This window comes from Dendrobates tinctorius, unplaced genomic scaffold (genome assembly GCF_039654945.1).
Source record: "Dendrobates tinctorius isolate UK_male_01 unplaced genomic scaffold, ASM3965494v1 ptg000059l, whole genome shotgun sequence".
Lineage (NCBI taxonomy): Eukaryota > Metazoa > Chordata > Amphibia > Anura > Dendrobatidae > Dendrobates > Dendrobates tinctorius.
This window is the reverse complement of record NW_027361727.1, coordinates 24,008,156-24,026,600: the sequence shown is the minus strand read 5'-3', so window position 1 is coordinate 24,026,600 and position 18,445 is coordinate 24,008,156. Positions and strand designations below refer to the sequence as shown.

General features: G+C 40.4%; 1 protein-coding gene across 7 annotated transcripts in view; it reads right to left on the bottom strand.

Annotated features, from left to right (window-relative positions):
* The window catches only part of LRRC4C (leucine rich repeat containing 4C), a 1,128,588-nt gene that overhangs the window by 870,459 nt on the left and 239,684 nt on the right, over positions 1-18,445 (bottom strand). For 5 of the 7 annotated variants that reach the window (XM_073578592.1, XM_073578590.1, XM_073578595.1 and 2 more), the window contains exon 2: positions 2,622-2,707. The exons of 1 other annotated variant lie outside the window; for it this stretch is intronic. The gene's annotated coding sequence lies outside the window, so the exon portion shown is untranslated. The remainder of the gene's footprint in view (positions 1-2,621; positions 2,708-18,445) is intronic. One more of the 7 variants, XM_073578591.1, reaches the window with a different exon arrangement.

Here is an 18,445-nt window from a genome sequence, read left to right as displayed (position 1 = left end):
TGATGGAGGAGTCACAGGGCCTGGGGCTTAAGTAGCTGCCTCCCAAAAGCCGCAGTGGTCAGTGTGCCTGGAGAGGAAGCACTCCAGGAAAGTGATTGGGCATGTGTTACATGCTAATACCTGAACCGTGTGTGTTCCGCTAGCGGTGAGTGGGAGGAGCACCGCTCTCAGAAGGACTGTGTTTTCTGTCACCATTTTGTTTTGTTTTCCTGTATTTGCTTTACTACACCTTGGTTTATGCTGCCTATAATAAACAAAGGAAGTTCTTAAAGCCGAAGTGTACCCGTGTCTATCTCCGTGTGCAGCTGAGTGAGCTGATCTAAGACTATAGATAGATAAACATATATATAGATAATAGATAATATATAGATAGATAATAAATAGATACTAGATAATAGATAGATAGATAAAAGATAACATACAGATAGATAATATCTAGAAAGAAAGACATATAATAGACAGACAATAGATGAGAGATAATAGATAAATAGATAGATAATAGATAGATAATAGATAATAGATAAATATATGATAGATAGATAATAGATAGATAGATAATAGATAAATAGACAGATAGATAAATATATGATAGATAGATAATAGATAGATAGATAGATAATAGATCAAAGATCGATAATAGATAGATAGATAATATATATGTAGATAGATAATAGATGGATAGATAGATAGATAATAGATAGATAATAGATAGATAGATAGATAGATCATAGATAGATAATAGATAAATATATGATAGATAGATAATAGATAGATAGTTGATACATAGATGATAGATAGAGAATAGATAGAAGATAGATAATAGATAGATAGATAGATAGATAATAGATCATAGATAGATAAAAGATAATAGATAAATATATGATAGATCGATAATAGATAGATTATAGATAGATAATAGATCATAGATAGATAATAGATAAATATATGATAGATAGATAATAGATAGATAGTTGATACATAGATGATAGATAGAGAATAGATAGAAGATAGATAATAGATAGATAGATAGATAATAGATCATAGATAGATAGATAAAAGATAATAGATAAATATATGATAGATAGATAATAGATAGATATATAGATAGATAATAGATACATAGATGATAGATAGAGAATAGATAGAAGATAGATAATAGATAGATAGATAGATAATAGATCATAGATAGATAGATAAAAGATAATAGATAAATATATGATAGATAGATAATAGATAGATATATAGATAGATAATAGATACATAGATGATAGATAGAGAATAGATAGAAGATAGATAATACATAGATAGATAGATAGATAATAGATCATAGATAAATATATGATAGATAATAGATAGATAATAGATAAATATATGATAGATAATAGATAGATAATAGATAAATATATGATAGATAATAGATAGATAATAGATACATAGATGATAGGTTATAGATTGATAAAAACTGATGAAACGCATTTTCCGGCCATAGCAGAGACCATGTGGCCCAGGAGGAGCCGATCCTTATCTGATGCAGCAGCTCAGTTGCCGTTCAGCAATCTTACGGTACCTTAACCTTGGTAACGTTTTCTTGCATCAGAGCCACCAGACATCACAAATATGGTTTTATTAACCCCTTGATTGGCTGCTATCACTGGGGTAATCTGGGGGATAACTGTGTGACACATTACTGTGCTGAATGTGAGAGAGCAAGGCTCGGCCTTTGCATGGTCTACCATTAATAATAATATAATACCCATCCGCTGATTCGTCGCCCCATTGGTCTCTGTATGAGACTGCGGTGCCAATCACTGGCAGTGACCAAACAATCTAGCGGTGCCCAGGTCTCCTGATTGGCAAAGTTAACGGGAAATCTATAAATGACTATTAATTATTTGACATTTAGAAATAAAGAATGGCTAGACAATCCCTTTCAAGCTCATAATTGCACTGAATATTTAAGGTATAAACAGTCATAAAACAAAAAAAAAAATAACCACAAATAAATTGCAAACCAAAATAGGAAAAAATATATCATAAAACCATAGAAACCAACACCTGGATTTCTCCAGCAGCTCGAGTGTTAATCCCCTTAATTATCTATTTTCACCATGATTCTCTCATTCCCTTTACTTTAAAGCTATTATGAAGTCATTTCAGACAGAAAAAAAAAATATTTTTAATTCCCCAGGATGATAGGAGGATAATAATATATATTATGGGCTGAAACAATATATATTCTTCCATCCGTGACTGAGACATAATTATAGAATAATTAGTCCTTTGTTTCCCACTTTTAGCTGATATTATGATGGAACTTTTCTACATATAAGTAAATATCTTTTTTTTTTTTTTTTTCTGGAAATGAAATTTGAAATTTCAATTATAAATGTCCCCGTACGATTTTTTAGATTTCTATTTTCGGACACATTTAACCTTTTTTATATTTACAGTTTGTGAGGAGGGGGGGTAAGAGGAAAAAAAAAAAGAGAAAACTTCTGAGCTAACAGATGTCTCTCTTAGCTCTTGCTAAGCTCGACGAATTAATCTTTTTCTAATTAGCATAGATGGTAATTGTCTAAGGGCTCGAGACAATTATTTCAACAAAAAGTCATGCTTTGTACCTCTGCATTTAAATGAACACCTCCCACCTGTTTCTGCCTTCTTCTTTGGCTCACTCGGTCCCGGGCACAATGTAATCTCGAAGGACCTAAAAAAAAACATAAGAAAAAAACAAAATCTCTATTAGCTATAGAGAAAGAAAGACTCCTTTAGAAAGATAACCTTCCTTCTTGGATCTACATATCATGAGGTAAGTGATGGGAGATGATCAGCTTCGAATAAAAAAAAAAAAATTGATACTCTGTTTGGAGATGTTTATGATATATGTGATAACCCTTGCTCTGCCTCTCGTGCGTCACTGCATCCCGCGACCTGCTCACACTTCGATTGCTGTCCTCCTTCCGTACTTTGTGTGGATGACATATCCTACGCGATCCACTGTGTCCAACGTTGCGCTCCTGTGCAGGCGGACTTCACTCTGCCGTGCCGAAAACAGAGCGAAGCAATGTAATGCGCATGCATCGGGAAAGTAATGTGCATGTGCCGGGAAAGAGCACCAACGACCCGCAGGAAAAGCCGGCACATGCGCCATACAGTGCTTTGCTCTGCCCTCGGCAGGGCATAGAGGTGTGTGCTTGTGCAGCAGTGTGACGTAGGACATGTCATCCAGATGAAGACGGGAAGGAGGACGCCTATCACAAGAAGACAAAAGGTGCCTGATCAAGACCAGCGATGCCCATCGGACGGGACTGCGCCGTCTGTCAGTATAATAAAAGATCTGTCTTGAGCCTTGCAGAGGGGATCGGGGACAGACGTGTACAGCACACTAGAATGCTGTAAAACAGTGCTGAAAGGTGCTGGCCGTGCATTATATTAGGAAAATCTGGTGACAGATTCCCTTCAAAAAACAACCTATCTGTAAGTCCCCGAGAGGGCATAGCTAAAGAGTGTGCAGCGGCAGTAGTCGCACTTGGAGCCTGAGGAAGGAGGACTAAGTCTCGTATCACCTATGCAATCTGGGCAATAAAATTTTTATCTGGGCAATAAAAATGAAAAAAGCATATATAGAATGGGAGGAATAGGGCTAAGTGACAGCACATGTGAAAAAGACTTGGGTATACTAATAGATCACAGACTGAATATGAGTCAACAGTGTGATGCAGCAGCAAAAAAGGCAAATGCAATTCTAGGATGTATTAACAGAAGCATACAGTCTAGATCACGTGAAGTCATTATTGCCCTCTACTCCTCTTTGGTCAGACCTCATCTGGAATATTGTGTCCAGTTTTGGGCGCCACATTTTAAAAAAGACATCAACAAACTGGAGCAAGTTCAGAAAAGAGCGACCAGAATGGTGACCGGTCTGCAAATCCTGTCTTATGAGGACAGGTTGCAGGATTTGGGAATGTTTAGTTTGCAAAAGAGAAGACTGAGAGGAGACTTAATAGCTGTCTACAAATATCTAAAGGGCTGTCACATTGTAGAAGGATCAACTTTATTCTCATTTGCACAAGGAAAGACTAGAAGCAATGGGATGAAACTGAATGGGAGGAGACACAGATTAGATATTAGAAAAAACTTTTTGACAGTTAGAGTGATCAATGAGTGGAACAGGCTGCCACAAGAAGTGGTGAGTTCTCCTTCAATGGAAGTCTTCAAACAGAGGATGGACAGACATCTGACTGGGATGATTTAGCGAACCCTGCTTTGAGCAGGGGGTTGGACCAGATGGCCCAGGAGGTCCCTTCCAACTCTACGATTCTATGATTCTATGATTCTATGATTCTATGCCACCAAATGGCCGAGAAACCCTGATACAGATTTTGCCCAGAAGCTTCAAGTTAAATCTCAAGGTCTACAGCTCTGTCTAAGTATCTAAGATAGACAGAAAGGGGACAAAGTCATTGTAAACTGCCGGTTGTATGACCAGTATGAGCATAACCATCATAGGATTATGTCCAGCTACACGGCAAGTATGGTCAGAAAGAGGAAAAACGAGTGCCATCGTTGCCAGGATTATGGATACCGCTGATGACCATTGACTTCTCCAAGGCTAAAGAAATGCTATTTTCTATAAAAGTTGAAAATCAAAAAGTAAAAGAAAGCATAGTAGAAGATTTCCCCAAGTTATACTTATTGCAGGGTATGAAAACCTTGTTTTTTCTGGCACAGCCCTCTACAGAGGGAGCACATCACAGACATCATTGGGCTGGAGAGGTTTTGAGGGCATTGCCATTTTGCTTATACAGATCATCTTTTTCTGATATTACCGTCCAATCGCTTATTTTTACTGCACTTTGACTCCTGATCGGATCCCCGGTTTCCTCGGTACACAATGCAGATTGATGGAGCACGCTCATGTACGCTGCTTCTAACAATAGCAGGTTGTATTCCAAGCCTTGTGGCAAATAGACTGACTGCTGATCAAATCCCCCCTGCTGAAAACGTGGCGCTCCTTGTCAGTTCCCTTCTGTTTCCAGACAACCAACTCTCAGCACTCTTTCGCTACGGCCTTTTGTTCCTATACTTCCTCCTAGTGTGCTAGCTTCAAAGCGCCGAGTCTGGCAGTCTAGGGCTCAGAAGACTCGCCTTACACAATAATGAAACAGAAAAGGAAGAGGCTATTTGCTTTGTTGAAACTTGAGTTTAGCACATACGACGAGGAAACTCCGGGAGGACAAACAAAAAGTTTTCTGAGACCGGAACAGCATGCGGTTCATGGAGATATGATTAAATGCAAGGTCGCCAATTTGCATGGTCTGTGGTGCTACATTCAGCTTTGCAGGTGCCTGATACAGTAATTGGTCTTCTGTAGTGGAGTGTATGGGATACACAATGCCAGTAGGTCTCTTGGTGCTGGCTTCATTGCTGTCATACGCCATACACGCTCATTGTACGGGTGACAGCTACCTCATTCGGGCCATGGCGCATCATGTCATGACCGGCCACCATTCTCCTCACTCTCTAAGGGGCCATTCACATTCTGTTTTGGCCCTTCCGTTGCATGTTCTGTCTAAGTACCGGGTTTCAGTTGGAGCCTCCAATGGAGCCAAAGAGTGCAATGAGACAAATGGAGTTCTGATGGGCTCCACTTGTACATTTTTTTCCTATCATAGTTGGCTATGTACTTTTGGTCATCTGAAGAAAGTCACCAAAAAATCCAAATGCAGTTTATTAAAACTCTGTCTCACTGCACACTCTGGCTCCATAGGAGGTTAGCGCTGAATACAATCCAATTTTTGGGGGGATTGTGAAGGTACAGCAGACAGGGAAAGCTTCAGGTCATTTTAGGGCATCCCTCGCAGTACTTGCTTAGAATGAATAATTTTGGTCCTACTCTTCTGTAGTCACCAACCAGTAGTCCATAACCAATTGATCTTTCCAGAGTACCATCACATTTTCTCTCGACAGTAACAGTCTAGGACAGCCCTCTGGACAGTCGCTGCACTAATTGACAGGCAGACTCTTTGGTTGGCTGTGCTTAGCACACACCTTCCTATCATCTACTGTGTCTGATCATGAGCGTTCTTAATTCAAACCCATCTAAGATGGATCTTCGATGTTCTCCATTGGTGACCTGTGACCTCCACCAGCCTGCGTACCCACACAGCACACCCCAGCTCAGTGACACCACCCAACATTCTTACATTCATTTCTATGGCTTGGCTAACAATGTGAATAATGACAAGGGCCACCGCAAGTTTCCGTGGGCCAGCACCTCAGAGGTGGACATATCATTGTTGGAACCTGTGCAGCCACACAGAAGCCCAAGTGGTAAGGGGGGCACTTCTACCTCCAAAGCAGCACATAGCTTCTGTCATAGACTTCAAAGAGCCCCTATACTGTCCTTGCATAGGTTCCTTTTTCTTCAGAATGGCGAGCAGACTCAATTTGGTCAAATTAAAATTTGGTCTGAATCCAGCTGGCTCAGAAAAGACTAATAATATATTCAGAGGACTGTTGAGATCCCAAAAGCATAATAAATGGAAGGGAAAAGGATTAAAAATAATAACCATTATACACACCTGTATTAGGCCAGTCATTCACCGGTTTTGATTATCCAGTTCCCCACCCGGTCCCCCACTCACTGCAGCTTGGTCTTCAAATTTATCTTGGGTCTGGATTTTCTGGGACTGATGAGGCCTCACGTGGTCATGTAAATGAAGTGTCAAACCTCACAGAACTACATGAGACCTACAGTTGTGGCCAAAAGTATTGACACCCCTGCAATTCTGTCAGATAATACTCAGTTTCTTCCTGAAAATGATTGCAAACACAAATTCTTTGGTATTATTATCTTCATTTAAATTGTCTTAAATGAAAAAACACAAAAGAGAATGAAGCAAAAAGCAAAACATTGATAATTTCACACAAAACTCCAAAAATGGGCAAGACAAAAGTATTGGCACCCTCAGCCTAATACTTGGTTGCACAACCTTTAGCCAAAATAACTGCGACCAACCGCTTCCGGTAACCATCAATGAGTTTCTTACAATGCTCTGCTGGAATTTTAGACCATTCTTCTTTGGCAAACTGCTCCAGGTCCCTGATATTTGAAGGGTGCCTTCTCCAAAATGCCATTTTTAGATCTCTCCACAGGTGTTCTATGGGACTCATTGCTGGCCACCTTAGAAGTCTCCAGTGCTTTCTCTCAAACCATTTTCTAGTGCTTTTTGAAGTGTGTTTTGGGTCATTGTCCTGCTGGAAGACCCATGACCTCTGAGGGAGACCCAGCTTTCTCACACTGGGCCCTACATTATGCTGCAAAATTTGTTGGTAGTCTTCAGACTTCATAATGCCATGTACATGGTCAAGCAGTCCAGTGCCAGAGGCAGCAAAGCAACCCCAAAACATCAGGGAACCTCCGCCATGTTTGAATGTAGGGACCGTGTTCTTTTCTTTGAATGCCTCTTTTTTTTTCTTCTGTAAACTCCATGTTGATGCTTTTGCTCAAAAAGCTCTACTTTTGTCTCATCTGACCAGAGAACATTCTTCCAAAATGTTTTAGGCTTTTTCAGGTAAGTTTTGGCAAACTCCAGCCTGGCTTTTTTATGTCTCGGGGTAAGTAGTGGGGTCTTCCTGGGACTCCTACCATATAGTCCCTTTTCATTCAGAAGCCGACGGAGAGTACGGGTTGACACTGTTGTACCCTCGGACTGCAGGGCAGCTTGAACTTGTTTGGATGTTAGTCGAGGTTCTTTATCCAACATCCGCACAATCTTGTGTTGAAATCTCTTGTCAATTTTTCTCTTCCGTCCACATCTAGGGAGGTTAGCCACAGTGCCATGGGCTTTAAACTTCTTGATGACACTGCGCACGGTAGACACAGGAACATTCAGGTCTTTGGAGATGGACTTGTAGCCTTGAGATTGCTCATGCTTCCTCACAATTTGGTTTCTCAAGTCCTCAGACAGTTCTTTGGTCTTCTTTCTTTTCTCCATGCTCAATGTGGTACACAAAAGGACACAGGACAGAGGTTGAGTCAACTATAATCCATGTCAACTGGCTGCAAGTGTGATTTAGTTATTGCCAACACCTGTTAGGTGCCACAGGTAAGTTACAGGTGCTGTTAATTACACAAATTAGAGAAGCATCACATGATTTTTCGAACAGTGCCAATACTTTTGTCCACCCTCTTTTTTATGTTTGGTGTGGAATTATATCCAATTTGGCTTTAGGACAATTCTTTTTGTGTTTTTTCATTTAAGACAAATTAAATGAAGATAATAATACCAAAGAATTTGTGCTTGCAATCATTTTCAGGAAGAAACTGAGTATTATCTGACAGAATTGCAGGGGTGTCAATACTGTAGATAGTTATAGACAGAATCCAAAGACCGGTCCGAAGTAGCAGGAGAGTCGCGAGGGGAGCTGTAAGGTACAGCTGGTGAAGGGTGGGTCTAGGACAGATGAGTATACATATTAATTATTTCTTATCCACTTTCCGACCCAATAAAGATTCCAACAAAATAGATTTGCATTAATAAAATCCCCAAAATATTCAGATTCTGCCAAATCCTGAATTTTTGGAAAATTTGTAACAATTTTGAGTTGTTTCAAATCGATTTGCCCATCTCTACACCAGACACCTACTTTCAATATATGGCACTGCCCAGGCACAAAGTGGCACATAATGCCTCCCCAATGGCTTCCATTCTAAAGACATGTAGTGCATGGAACTACACCTCTGTATAGGAAAGAGCTGCAGACTAAGTTTTCCCAAAAAAGAGGTCTGCTGATGTTTTTGACATTTTTGGGGGTCTATAATGCCCTACGGATACTTTGAGTGTTGCCATCAAGAGCTTTCTCAATGCACAAAGTTTGCCAATCATTTGTAAATTCTTAGACGGACACAAGCAAACTCTTTATATCACTTCCTAAGTACTTCCCAAAATGTGTCCTGTCTGTGTCTTCAATCTCATGACCCTATCTATTTTCTGTCACGCTCACGATTGCTCACGCATACGGGAATCTCACAGGGGATGCCAGAAGGAAGATGCCGAGGAATAGCAGCAGCTACTACATATTCTCAATAATAGGCTATTACCGAGAAGATTTGGCAAGCTGGAGGCGCGGAGAATCAGCGAATGTTCCTTCCTGCAGGTTTATTACAGATTTCACAAAATTCAGAGCCCCTAATAATATCTCACAGTCAGTGCCGGTATCAGTCACAAAGATGGCCAAAGGGAAAACCTCTATCCACCCTCCTCTTCAATCCTCCTTTCAGGTGTTCAGACTCCGCCGTTACCAACATCTCACATATTACATCTGAACCCAAACTATTCCCAACTTTTTACTGGCAGATCAATAATTTGTTGGATACGAGTAACTTAACGATCAGTAAACCAGACCCAACTACCAGAGCAAATATTTACCTAACTCAAAAAACTTTGTATTGAACCTGCAAAATAGAGATGAGCGGAGCGATCCGTTACAAATCCAATTGATATGAGTGACATGTGTCACCCCTTCCCCCATGTAGCCGCCTAAAGCCAATCACTAAACTCCAAATCGGAAAAGAGCAGAAGACCGGGGAGCTACTGAGGTGGAGGAGGTGTTGTAAGAAGTCAAGACGGATGATTTTAATGTGTTTTATTTTGTATTTTGTTTACTTCTCTCTGTTTATTTGGATTCTGCAAAAATCTGAGAACATAATAAAAAAAAAATTTTCATGGTAATTTTTATTAGACCAAATTGAATCTGCCAACGATATTGATCAAATCGGCCAGAGATGAACTTCAAGATATTAATTCCTCTCCATCATATCACTGATCAATCACAGTCTGACACTGGTGCTTGTTCCTCTAGTATCTCTCCGTATCAATTTAATTTCTGTATTATCAACCAGACTAATACACGTGCTCCCACTATCCTACAATCACCGAAAAATTACTGCTGCATTCCCTGCCACGGCTTTTAAATAAATTTCAAAAAACTGACCGTCACATCCAAGCATAAGCTAAATGTGAATAGGTGCTTAACCTAGAGTCACCAATTCATATACACTCAAACAAAAAAGGAAGCACACTGTAGCGCCATAACATGCAAACATGAAATATGAAAAATGAATTTCATTACTGCATTAGAAATATGAAAAATTGAGAAAGCTTAGCGCATAAAATGGCCATTTTATGTGTACCTGGAAGCCACGGTAAGGCGTTTCTCATGTTCCAGGACCCTAACCTAATGCCAATCCTCACTTAGACTAAAGTCTTCATCTGTATGGGAACCTATGTAAACCCTCTCCTTAGACTGAAATCTTTTATATAGGTGATGATAGTCCCTCCTGATTGGCCATGCGATACCATGGGATATGATAGCTGTGAGGCACGACATAAAATGAATTGAGGTTTGCAAGAGATGTCAAAAGCAATAATAAAGGATTTTGGGGATATGTCAAAAGTAAAAGAAAAGTCAAAGATGCTATAGGATTTTTACAGGCTGAAAATGATGAAATGGTAAGACAGGATGTTGAGAAGGCCGAACTTTTAAATTCCTATTTTGCATCTGTTTTCTCTCAGAAAGGAAATGTAACATCAACTGTTCTTCACTGTCCTATTAAGGGAATAGAAGAATCCAGGATATCTATAAACAGAAATATAGTGAGGAAGCACTTAGCTAACCTAAATGAATTCAAGTCTCCAGGTCCAGATGAATTACACCCCAGAGTACTGAAGGAGATAGCAGAAGAAATTTTTGAACCCCTCTCCATAATCTTTGAAAATTCTTGGAGAACAGGAGAAGTCCCAGAAGACTGGAGAAGAGCAAATGTTGTTCCAATCTTCAAAAACGGGAAGAAAGTGGACCCAGGCAACTATAGGCCAGTGAGTCTGACTTCTATACCAGGAAAGGTCTTTGAGCAAATTATTAAACAACATGTATGTCAGTACCTGGATAAGAATGAAGTGATTAAACAGAGTCAGCATGGGTTTGTAACTAATAAGTCATGTCAGACTAACCTAATTTCCTTCTATAACGGAATCACTGATTGGGTGGATCAAGGAAATGCTGTAGATATAGCATATCTTGACTTCAGCAAAGCATTTGACAAAGTATTTCATACAATCCTTATTGAAAAAATGACTAAGTATGGAATGGACAAGGCAACTGTTAGGTGGATTCATAACTGGCTTAGTGATCGGACCCAAAGAGTGGTCGTAAATGGCTGCACATCCAGTTGGAAGAATGTCTCAAGTGGGGTAACACAGGGCTCTGTCCTGGGCCCTGTATTGTTCAACATCTTTATCAACGATTTAGATGAAGGAATTGAGGGTAAACTGATTAAATTTGCTGATGACACAAAGCTAGGAGGGATAGCTAATACTAGAGAAGAGAGAGAGGATTCAAAAAGATATAAATAAACTGGAGAAGTGGGCAGCAACTAACAGAATGGTTTTTAACAGGGAAAAACACAAAGTACTACATCTGGGCAATAAAAATGAAAAAAGCATATACAGAATGGGAGGAATAGGGCTGAGCAACAGCACATGTGAAAAAGACTTGGGTATGCTAATAGATCACAGACTGAATATGAGTCAACAGTGTGATGCAGCAGCAAAAAAGGCAAATGCAATTCTAGGATGTATTAACAGAAGCATACAGTCTAGATCACGTGAAGTCATTATTGCCCTCTACTCCTCTTTGGTCAGACCTCATCTGGAATATTGTGTCCAGTTTTGGGCGCCACATTTTAAAAAAGACATAAACAAACTGGAGCAAGTTCAGAAAAGAGCGACCAGAATGGTGACCGGTCTGCAAACCCTGTCTTATGAGGAAAGGTTGCAGGATTTGGGAATGTTTAGTTTGCAAAAGAGAAGACTGAGAGGAGACTTAATAGCTGTCTACAAATATCTAAAGGGCAGTCACATTGTAGAAGGATCAACTTTATTCTCATTTGCACAAGGAAAGACTAGAAGCAATGGGATGAAACTGAATGGGAGGAGACACAGATTAGATATTAGAAAAAACTTTTTGACAGTTAGAGTGATCAATGAGTGGAACAAGCTGCCACGAGAAGTGGTGAGTTCTCCTTCAATGGAAGTCTTCAAACAGAGGCTGGACAGACATCTGACTGGGATGATTTAGAGAATCCTGCTTTGAGCAGGGGGTTGGACCAGATGGCCCAGGAGGTCCCTTCCAACTCTGCGATTCTATGATTGTATGAAAAGTCAGTGCGTTTCCACTTGATGCTATGATGAACTCTTTTTCAATGTGTAAAATGAAAGTGGACATTTTTTGCAATCATTACGAATCTAATCCAAAATTTAAAGAATTCACTTGGACCTGAAAAGTTACTAAAATTTAATATAAATTCTTTTAGCATCATATCAGTTTGCTCATTTTTTTATTTTTTACTGAGAATGCTTTTTAATTCCCTCTTTGGGTTTATCTGTAGTCTGTAGCTGTGGTCGCGTACAGTCATGGTCGAAAGTATTGGCACCCTTAAAATTACTCCAGAAAATGAAGTATTTCTCCTAGAACATGATTGCCATTACACATGTTTTGTTGTTATTTCTTGTGTGTATTGGAACAACACAAAAAAAACGCACAGAAAAAAAAACCAAATTGGACATCATTTCACAAAAGCCTAAAAAATGGTCTAGAGAAAATTGTTGACACCCTCAAGTTAATATTTGGTTGCACCCCCTTTGGAATAAATGACTGCAATCAATCGCTTCCTATAACCATCAACAAGCGTCTTACACCTCCCAACTGGAATTTTGGACGACTCTTCTTTTGCAAACTGCTCCAGGTCTCTCATATGTGAAGGCGTCTTCTCCCCAACAGCAATTTGAAGATCTCTCCACGGGTGATCAATGGGGTTAGATCCGGACTCATTGGTGGCCGCTTCAGAACTCACCGGGGTGGCGCGTGTTCTCAGCCTAAAGGTTGGTTTTCATTTCTCATCTAAGGTCGGCACGTTGTGCATCACACTTCTGACTCGCATCACTCAAAGCTGCAAACAGCTGTCATCGCAGCACAAACGCCATGTCACCCAACTGATTGATAGGTGAAGAGGATTTGAGTGTTTAGCGGTGAAGCTGCCCGGAGCAACGTGATTAAATGTGCACCAGAATAGTCTCTGTGCCCGACATGACCATCCTCCTCTGCTCAACCTCTTCATCTCTGATGCTTTCTCCAAATACACATGATGGATTCAATCATTTTACTAGTTCTTTTTATTCTTTTCTCATAGTTTTTTATAAACTTTACAGGAGATATCACATGTGGCCACCGGCGGCATCGCATGGGTTACCACCAGATCCCGAGGACCTGGCAGGTATTTTGCACCCCTAAGGCTGGTTTCACATTTGCGTTTTTTTGCGCTGAAAAAAACGCATACGTGCGCATGCGTTTTTTCCCCTATATTTAACATGGGTGCGCATACCTGCACGCTGGTAAGCGCATGTATGCGATTTTCATGCGCTGCGTTTTTTTGGGGTGTGCGTTTGTATTTTCCAGACGCAGCATGTTGCATTTTTTGGCCCTGCAAAAAAGCGCATGCGCACATATGCGCACGTTTTGAGCTAAAAATGGCCATTATAGCCTATGGATGCGCATACATGCGCACTGGCATGCTCATGTATGCGTTTTTTTGCACATGCAATTTTTTTTTTAACCATGGAATTTAGGGGTTTGGGTTAGAGTTAGGGTTAGTTAAGGGGGTTTAGGCTTAGGGTTAGGGTCAGGGTCAGGGTTAGGGTTGGGGTTAGGGTCAGGGTTAGGGTTAAGTATGGTTTGGTTAAGGGTCAGGGTCAGGGTTAGGGTTAGGGTCAGGGTTAGGGTTAAGTATGGTTTGGTTAAGGGTTAGGGTCAGGGTTAGGGTTAGGGTCAGGGTTAGGGTTAAGTATGGTTTGGTTAAGGGTTAGGGTCAGGGTTAGGGTTAGGGTTAGGGTTAGGGTCAGGGTTAGGGTTAGGGTTAAGGTTAGTTAGGGTTTGGGTTAGGGTTAAGTATGGTTTGGTTAAGGGTTAGGGTCAGGGTTAGGGTTAGGGTTAGGGTTAGGGTCAGGGTTAGGGTTAGGGTTAGGGTCAGGGTTAGGGTTAGGGTTAGGGTTAGTTAGGGTTTAGGGTTTGGGTTAGGGTTAAGTATGGTTTGGTTAAGGGTTAGGGTCAGGGTTAGGGTTAGGGTCAGGGTTAGGGTTAGGGTTAGGGTTAGGGTTAGGGTCAGGGTTAGGGTTAGTAAAGTCATGGTTTGGGTTAGTGTGAGGGGCCACCTAATGTTGGAAAAAAACGCAAACGCGGTAAAAACGCACTAAAAACGCATACAAACGCATAAAAACGCTGCGTTTTTTTCATGCATGCTCATAAAAATGCTTGAAAAAAGCGCAGCAGTTGTATGCTTTTGTATGCGTTTTTTCAATGCGTTTTTTTGCGGGAAAAACGCGCTGCAAAAAAAAGCAAGTGTGAAACTAGCCTAACTTATGTGCTATTAACACTCCCTGAGTTCCTTCCACCAGTCCGGTGCTGAACCTCTTATCTGTCAAGCACTTTTTTCAGAAAATACTGATATTATCATAGTTTGCCCTTTGACTCTCTGATTTTTTATTTGCTTATTGCTAAAAGGCGGCATAAGATTTTAAAAATAAAAAGTTATATTTTGTCATATATTTTTTTTTTTTTACTTTTTATTAATTTATTTTAAGTATTTACTTTATTATCCGGGTCTCATTCCTACTCCCAATCCTAGCCTCGATGGAGAGATTTCTGCCCCAAATAATGTTGCACCTCAGATAACTGCCACTCCACATGCTACACCATTGATGTCCACCCTTAACTTTCTGCAAATGTTGTTATAGGAGGTAGGTCACCACATTTGACAATAAAAACTATATACTTTAATAAGTAGATCTCTTTGACCTGATATGACTGGTGTACTTACTCTGAAATCTAGTATCAGAAAGGCCCTAATCATGATATTTAGAAGAGCATTTCATGGGTCCAGCTAAAGAGTGAGAACGCTCATGTCTACAATCTACTCAACCTTCGCCCATCTAGCCCTCAGCCTGACTGACAGCTGCAGCTTATACTGAGGTGTGTGACATTTCAGCAGAGAGGAGGGACACTGAGGAGCTGTGAATAAGGCTAGGAGGGTAGCGATAAAGGCTAGGAGGGTAGCGATAAAGTCAAACTTTCATAAAGATTATTGCCATTCTAAATAGATTTTCAGAGTAAATACACCAGCTTCATTAGGTATAGTATATCTATTTAATAATATATACATTATGTGGCGTGAAATCTAGTGAATGATTTGCTCTAAAGTGTAATTTTTCACCAAAGAAATGTAATAAATTATCACAACATCACAGCAAAACCCAGAACAGGCTGCGATTCACATCACAAGAACTTGGTCGTCACATACAAACACATATAACATAAACATCTCCCGACAAAGTATTGAAATATTGTATTTTTTTAACTAGTTAATTACCACATATTTCTATAAACAGCCAAATCTATGACTGAAATTACCAAGAGAATCAAAGTTGCGGGTCCGAAAACCAAAACCCAAATTAAAACTAAAAAAATAAAGTTTTTTTGTCTACCCTTTCTCATAATACAAACAAGATCACAATGTTTTTCTTAAATTTTTCCGCACGTAATTCCTACATATGTGTCCACTCTGAGGCTTTTGCAAATTTCTACAATTTTTCTACGTAGCAATTTGATGAATGATCACTACATGATAGCAAAACCCTCACCAGGCTGCAGTCCACATCACAAGCACTGAATGAGCACATGCAGACACTTATAGCACAAACATCTCACCACACAGTATAGCAAATGTTATATATTTGTCATAGGGGAAAAGAAAAGGAAAGAGAAAGGGAGAGGGGACAGGAGAGGAAAAGGGAAAGGAAATGGAACAGGAAAGGAAATGGAAAGGGAGAGGGGACAGGAGAGGAAAAGGGAAAGGAAATGGAACAGGAAAGGAAATGGAAAGGGAGAGGGGACAGAAGAGGAAAAGGGAAAGGAAATGGAACAGGAAAGGAAATGGAAAGGGAGAGGGGACAGAAGAGGAAAAGGGAAAGGAAATGGAACAGGAAAGGAAATGGAAAGGGAGAGGGGACAGAAGAGGAAAAGGGAAAGGAAATGGAACAGGAAAGGAAATGGAAAGGGAGAGGGGACAGAAGAGGAAAAGGGAAAGGAAATGGAACAGGAAAGGAAATGGAAAGAGAGAGAGAAAAGAGACAGAAAGGAAAGGAAAATGAAAGTAAGGAGGAGGGAAATGGAAAATAATTGAAGGGAAATGATAGGAAAAGAAAATAAAGGGAAAGGAAAGGGAAACAGAAAAAAGGGAGTAGGGAAAGGAAAGGGAAGCGAAAGGAAAGGGAAGGGAAAGGAAAAAGAAGGGAAGGGGAAGGAAAGAGAAGAGGAAGTGAAAGGAACAGAAAGGAAATGAAAAGGAACGGAAGGATAGATGAGAAGGGAAGGTAAAGGGAATGGAATGGACAGGAAAGAGAAGGGAAGTGAAAAACAAGGGAAGGGAAAAGGAAATTATAGGAAAAGAACATAAAGGGAAGGGAAAGGAAATGAAAGGAAAGTGAAAGAGAAGAAAAAGGGTAGGGAAAGGGAACTGAAAGTAAAAGAAAGGAAATGGAAGGTAAATGAAAGGGAAGGGATAAACTAAATGAATGGTAAAGAACAGAAAGGAAATGGAAGGGAAGGGAAGGAAAGATGGGAAGAGAAGGTAAAGGGAAGGGAAAGGAAAAGAAAGGAATGGAAAATGTGTATTGTTGCAAGGGAAACTAGCAGTATACAAGGAGTATTAGTATTATGCAAGCTGATAATGCATACTAAAATGAACGGCTGGCAGCACTATCCATGGTCATTCAAAGATGCTCTTTGTTAAAAGTTTATTAGCATTACCTTGTGGACTCTCTCAGAACTTAAGAATGGGGCTGCAATATTTCTCATTAAGGGGATTTGCACACAGTGTCTGTTGCACACGGTGTCTGTTGCGCACGGTGTCTGTTACACGCCGGTGCAACCGCTGAGGCTTTACAGGTGAAGCAACTTTAGGAGAACCCCAGGATCCCTTTACCAGGGCTGTTTCACCAGGGTTTTGCTGTTACTTTCGCAGCGGCTTTATCTCTGCACTGCTAAGTATAGATAGATGCCATAGAATGAGAATGTCACTTCGTCCAAAGGCTCCCAAGCTTCCAAAACCTAAAGGGGTTAAAACTAAAAGCAGCGACATAAGACGGAACATGAACACAGAAAGTCGCCACGACATTGCTGCGCACGAGGATCATTTTGGGTAGCTCTTTTGCGTGACACTCGTAGTATTTCCGAGCCACATTCTTGGGTGCCGGACCCCACTGATCTGCAATTCTGGATAGTGTTTTGGATAAGTGATACATTTGTAGGTGTGGAGGAATAACCCTTTAACAACTCTCTTCGTAGAACATCATTTTGTCTTTATGATGACTTACTATTACGTTATTTTTTATTTCCTTTATTTTATTATCTTTGTGCAGAATTTCCTATTTCACTTCCTGCCAGAAAGTGTCAACACCCCGCACAATACTAACAACCACCTCTCATCCCGATCAATTATTAATACAGTGAGGGAATGTCGCAGCTCAGTGTCTCTTTACCCAGCATCTTCTTCGTCTTCCCCCTGCCTTGCTGCCCAGCATGATAACAAGTTAGCTTTGGCAGGAGACTCACTCGGCCCGTTCCTTCCGGCAGAGGTCAGTATGAATCCATCTGTCATTAAATCTCCCGTATTATTCGCACAGTGAAAGAAATGGAATATACTTTGGCTTTCCAGTCACTGAGCCGAGGCTCCTCAGCCAGAATGCATTAGCTTCTCTCATCCGGTTTGCTTTTGGTAAGTTGCCTAAAGCATCAGGTATAGGATTAAGAATGCAATGAGTTTTGTTTTTTTTTTACTTTTTTTCAACCAGGGAGGTCTATGCTTTCTTTATTAGGAAATTGAAAAATTTTCTAGCACAACATTAACCCTGTCTAAGAACAGGTATGCCCTAGAAGTTTGATTGACTGCTCTGCAGCTGTATGGTGAGCGGTGCAGAGAGCGCTGACTCCGTGCACCCCCAATAAGTTTAATTTTCACTACTAGGAGTAACGTGGTCAGAAATCATTGCAATACTATTAATCTGTAGCTCAAACATAGAATAAAGACTCGGCAGCGTTTGCAACCAGCTGAGCAGAAGGCTTTGCCGAAAGTCGGACCCCACCGATCTATTACTCATCTGATCACTGTAAACCCTAATAATACATTTTATAACTGAGCTCCTCCAGTCTACATCATCGGATTCGTGTCCCCCAGAGTGCGGCCCCAGCTGACAGATGTCACAGATGAGTAATGATGGCCACACTGGGTTGTTCTTTGCCAAGGATCTGAAGAGGTCTAGATGGTCTA